Raw genomic sequence first — 6000 nt, forward strand, 5'->3', positions numbered from 1 at the left:
TTCTTATTGGATAAAGACTTGATACCCTTCCTCCGAGAAAATTTAAGATGAGTGAAATAGAATTACATAGGCCCGACTTGAGTAAAAGATGGAAACACCGCCAAGAACTTTTAAATAGGTTCTGGGTGCGATGGCGAAAGGAATACCTATTGGAATTAAGGACTGCCCAAAAAGTAAAGAGCATAAAATCAGGTTCCCCCTTAATCAACGAAAACGATGTAGTTTTAGTACGGGATGATAAATTACCACGACACCTTTGGAAGGTGGGGCGTATCTTGGAACTCCACTCAGGACGAGATGGAATTAGTCGGTCAGCTACCATAAAAACGAATCAAAAAATAATTAAGCGTCCATTGCAATTGCTATATCCTCTTGAGGTTTGAAAAAAATACTAAATTAATTGATTAAATTTTGTTAAAAAAAATGTGATTTCTTTGAACTCTCATTTTTGAGGGGAATGTAACGAAATATTAGACCAAAAATTTAGACATAGCAAAATATATTTTTTAATTGTCGCGTTAAAGATTATATTGTGTAAAAAATGAGAATAAGGAATTTTTAAAAAAAAGTAGCTTGATAAGCATTTTCTTTTTTTATTATAGTTAACATTTTAGATCTAAGCGGGAAATGCTTATCAGTTGTACCGAATTAGTTAAACGAGACAGTCACTGTATTTACAATAGCATTACAAATAAATTGTTGATTTTAACTGTTAATAATGGTTTTCCGCTTGTGTTGATTTCAATCCGCCAGACATAATTAGATTTCAGTTGTTAAGCTTTCTAAGTGTTCGATTAGAAAAAATAACAGTAATAGAACAATTAATGAGAGGTAGGGACGAAATCATACGTTCATGTATGATAAGACTGCCGAACGGTAATCGACTACGTCGACCCGTTCAACTTTTATATCATTTAGAAATTTAAATTTGACGAAAGACAACTCTCTTCCTTGAACTACTAAAATCGTAGTTCAAGGAGGGGGAGGATGTTTGAAAATAAGTGTATGAATTTTAATTGATGTGCATTTTTTTATGAATGTTTTAATAAGAATTAGGCCTAATTCACGCTGGCGCAAAAATATTCATGTTTTTTGTGTTTGTATTCATTTGTGTTTATTCTACAGGGCCGGTAGGCCCTTGTAGATATGACATGACACCCTTCCGTAATGTTAAAGGAAAATTCACAGTTTTTAGGGTTAGCGTCCCATAGAAAAAGCATTAAAAAAATTTCAGTTTTTTAAGGCAATTGTGTCAGGCCATACGGAAAAACTATAGCGAAGATAGTTTTCGGAATACTTCTAAATTAACAAGCATTTATTAAATGGGAAACTTACGTGTTTCGATTTTTAATTAATGAATTCTAATTTTTGTAATTTAACTAATTAAGATAGTACGTCAAAAAATTACTTTTGGGCCAGAAGTCAGCTTAACCTTATAGCACGCTTAAACCTAATTCTACATTTCGTTCTCGTTGACAACTAGAAGGGCCTAGGTTTGTGGGTGCTAACAAGTTACGTTGACATATTTCAAATGTTGGCTTTCTTGCTGATTTTCCTAATTTCTTAGCAGTGGACGCTAACAAATTACTTTGGTATTTCAACCGAGCTTGAGCACCTTTATATGTATTTTCTAATTAACTGTAGCACCCTTAATAAGAAATACGTCGTTATCAGGTCGAATTTTCGTCTAGAAAAGTAATTCAGGTAAATAATTACAGTTAACAGAAGTTTTTATATCATTTAAAGTAAGTTTTTGAACGTTCTTTACGGCCAAGGCTTAAGTTGTATAGACTAATAGCACCCCATCTTATTTCCCCATAGAGCTTAATACAGTCGAAGGCAGAGGGCGGCCATTACCCTATTTTAGTTACTCTTTAAAGATTATTAAAAAGGCTGATTTCCAGCTCTCATTTGATTTGGAATCCTGTGTATAGTCTGCTCAATTTTATGCTAGAAACATAGCCTAACCGGGTTAACACTAGGCTTTTTATGCTGTATTTACCGTGTGCGCTTCCAATAAATGGCATACCTATTCAAATTATTAACGTGTTGAAATAAAGATAATGCTTTTTACCCTGTGAAAAGATCGAAAACTTCAAAATACTACTGGTAAGATGACAAAAAGTTTATTATGTTTTCCCTACTGCAGAGTCGTGATGTTTACGTTAGCGCAGCTTAACTATTTGTTACATCAGTGGATTTTGTTAATTCATAAATATAAGTAACAGTGGTGCTGATTAATCCAGGAGGTCAGTGTCGTTATGTAATTTAATTAGTCAAATAATTTCCATGTTTACATCAGCGCAGATTTTTCCAACGTAACCACGTCAGCAACGGAGGGTTACGTTGTTCGCTATCTCCACAGTTCACATTGCCGTTTGTTTATTTGTCTAAATTGCTATGAATTGTTTAGGTATTTAATTTAATTACTGTTATTGAAGCCAAAGTTGCTAAACTATAGAATCACATCATTAATTAACATATGTTATAGATGATCTTTATGTTACCGCAAATTTAGCATATGTTATAGATGATCTTTATGTTACCGCAAATTTAGCATATGTTATAGATGATCTTTATGTTACCGCAAATTTAGCATGTGGTATGATAAAAATTTAACACATTGTGTTGGCAAGAATGAAAAACTCTTCTAAAATTTACAATTAAGGTGATTTGAAACTCATTTTATAAGCTAAATCAACACTGCCAAACTTCAATCCTTCATTAATTTCAACTTAATTATGTATAATTAACGTGAATTTAAACATGAAATATACATATTTGGATGAGAACTCGAGTAACTTTGAAATAAAATACTTAATTAAGATTAAAACTGCACAAGCTGTTAGTATAGCCCCATGTTTTCTATCTCATACTTAGTTAATTTAAATTATCTTTTAAGTACATTAATAGGCGCGAAATTCGAAAGTTTAAGGTAAAATAAGAGTCAAAACCCACTAAAAATTGCAATTAAGGTTAAGTATATATTGAAAGTCATTTATAACCAAAATGTACACTGCCGAAACACAATCCTACGTTAATTTTAAATCAATTAAATATAATTATCGTGAAATTAAACCAAAATATTAATTTTTTGGATTAAAAGCTCAAATAACTTTTAAATAAACTGTTTATTTAAGATTAAAACTACCCAAGCCGTTGGTAAATCCCAATGTTTTCTATTTCACACTTCAGTTAATTTCAACTATGTTTAAAGTACATTAATTGGCGCGAAATTCAAAAGTTTAGGGTAAAATAATGACTGTGGCAAAAATGTTAAACTGCACTAAACGTTCCAATTAGGGTAAAAAATTCCAATAAATTATACTTTAAAGCTTAATCGACTCTCCCGAACTGCGCTCAAATTAAGATTAAAACATCACAAGTTTTTCGCACAGCCACAGATGTTTCCTATTTCACTTTCGAATTAAATTAATTCATCATTAAAATACATCAAAAGCGCTTACATATTTTAGAGTAATTGCAATTAAAGTTAATATTTCATTGAAACTTGTATTATAAACTAAATCCACACTAGATAAAGCGTTAAATTAAACTTAATCAAGTATAATTAATGTGAAATTAACCCAAAACACGAATGTTTTTGGTAAATTCATGGATACCTTATAATTAAACTAACAAATTATAATTAAAACTACACTTATCTTTCACTCAGCCTCCATTTTCCTGTTTAATTCTTACACTTAAAAAATTTAAAATCATTTTTCCCATTTTGAAAAGAGAGCCATTGAAAAGGCGCGAAATTAAAATGTTTTTTTGGGGGGAGGGGGCGGGGGTACAGTTTGTGTGCCTTTTTAACAGGAGTATTGTTACAATTTTAACACTACCAGACTTAGAAATAGCACACGTCCACTGGTCCAAAACCAGTTTATTAATTGCTTGGACCAGTTTTTTAATTGAAAAGATTAATAATTAAGTTTTTTGATGGGAATTGAGGCGGGACCAGTTTAAAAATTCAAGCTATCTTCCAATTTCTACTCTTAACTTTTCTCTTTCAACACAATAAACCGTATCACTCTAGAGTTTAGACCCAAATGAAGGGCTTGCCAAGTGGTACCAGGTTTTGGTAGTGGTATTAAATTAGATTTAAAACTACGCGGCAGTCGGCAGTCTCGGCACGATTGGAATTTTGAAGTCTCGCAGAGTCAATTTAGTCAAACCTGTCATTTATGGTCAAACTACCTTGAACCTTCTCGCAAGTGGGCTAGCGCCTATATATATCAACAAAAAAACTTTACAATGGGACCAGTAGAAAGAATATTATGGTAAGAGTCACTGGTCCTAAAGACCAGTTTATTTTTTATAGACGTTAGGGGTCACTAATCCTGAGGACCAGTTTATAAGACCACGTATTTCTAAGCCTTAACAATACAGACCTTGTATTTCTAATGGCACCGGCAATACCGCAACACTGAGCCGTAAAACCAGGATGGTAATTGGTTGGGCCTATCGGGAGAGGACATTGAAGCACCAAAAACATACCGCGGTGTCACGTGTCGAAAGTCAAAGCAACCTTCACCACTATAAACCCCATGACCCGCTCAATCTGGCAATCTTTGAAAACTTTGAGGTACTTCCGGTCCCTTTTGATATACAGGGTCTCCAGTGTAGCAGCTAAGTAGTAGAATTATAGTAGTTAGTTTCGTTTCCTAGCAAAATGCCAACCTATTCAAACCAGGACAAATTGGACATGATGTTTATTTTGGGTGAAGGTCGCAGTAACGTTCAACTAAAGGCAGTGCTTTATGCCGAACGGTTACCACACCTACAACATCCGGTGCGAAGCACCTTTGCCGACATTGGCGAGCACCTTCGTGATTTCGGTAGTGCAAGATCGTGAGTGTAGAAGAGACTGTATAGTCTGTAATGAGGATAGAGATTTTGACATCGTAGCACGTTTTGAAGCCAATTCATGCTAATAAGTAATAATAGAGCGGTGGAACAAGAAGTTGCACTAAGCCTTTCTACTGTTTGTGCCAGTTTACAATGGCATCACTACCGGCATTATCATACCCCTTACATCATGTCTTAACGGACGAGGATTACCTAAGACGGCAATACCATTAGTCTTACCAGGCGTCATGAGTTTACTGCTTGCAAATGTATTGCAAGACATGGACAGTCGTCTGGTAGAAACGTCGAATATTTTCGTTGATGTGTTTACCAAACAGTTAAGAAGTTTTAATTTGAGGCCCACGTTCTAAAACCAATCGTAGGACTGTGCTTTAAAATATTTTGTTGTGTTCAGGCATATTCTCCAGTATTCTTTTTGTAACTTGTCACTAGCATATAATAATCATGAATTCCAGACATTTATTTACACGCTGCATAATTAAGTATGACATCAGCCGTTGGCAGTATTGGGGGTTGTTCATAAAGGAAGGTGTTGGTCTGATCTCGACCACACTGTATATGTATAGTGTACGAAACAAATAAACATTTTTATTCTATATTTTAAATATTGTAATTTTTAAACTTTATCTTAAATAGAGTACAAATTATATGCTTATCGAAATCTATGTTTTTTATATAAGTTAAATGTAATTAACGATACATAAGTTCTTCTTTCAACCCAAAATGTATGACGGTAGAGCTAACATAATTATTCAAAATTTAATTACATTAAGACTGAAGTGACAGATATTATAAAAAAACGGCTTGGTTTGGACCAAGGCCGAAAAAACAAACGATATGTGTGAGGTTTATCAATTGGCTGAAGTTTCAGATATTGCAATTTTTTTTAGTTATTTTTATCCATTCAATCCTTAAAAAATATTAAATTCAATCAACTGATTTTACTGTTAATCGATCTATTCCCTCTAAATTAATTGAAAAAATTACATATCTACGCTTTTTCAAGAACAAGTACATTTTCCGAAAACATTTTATCATGAAATTAATTATTTTGAAGGGATTTCGTGTAAGCACCTTGACGGACATAGATTTAATTGTTGCTGGCTTGACAAATTTTCAAATTTG

General features: G+C 33.3%; 2 long non-coding RNA genes across 3 annotated transcripts; both read left to right on the forward strand.

Moving 5' to 3' along the window:
* Window positions 1-1292: 1292 nt before the first annotated feature.
* On the forward strand, window positions 1293-2669 carry LOC149663488 (uncharacterized). Of its 2 annotated transcripts, none has more exons than XR_016368324.1 (3): window positions 1293-2109; window positions 2175-2413; window positions 2570-2669. It is a non-coding gene; the product is annotated as an uncharacterized LOC149663488 (long non-coding RNA). The 2 variants fall into 2 exon arrangements; XR_016368323.1 differs by lacking the exon at window positions 2570-2669 and adding an exon at window positions 2492-2519.
* A 1779-nt stretch (window positions 2670-4448) lies between these two features.
* LOC149663489 (uncharacterized) lies at window positions 4449-5480 on the forward strand. Its single transcript, XR_016368325.1, has 2 exons — window positions 4449-4591; window positions 4675-5480. It is a non-coding gene; the product is annotated as an uncharacterized LOC149663489 (long non-coding RNA).
* Window positions 5481-6000: the final 520 nt, after the last annotated feature.

Source organism: Phalangium opilio, unplaced genomic scaffold (genome assembly GCF_054372755.1).
Source record: "Phalangium opilio isolate 3A_F unplaced genomic scaffold, DU_Popi_V2 ptg000061l_1, whole genome shotgun sequence".
In the NCBI taxonomy this organism is placed as follows: domain Eukaryota; kingdom Metazoa; phylum Arthropoda; class Arachnida; order Opiliones; family Phalangiidae; genus Phalangium; species Phalangium opilio.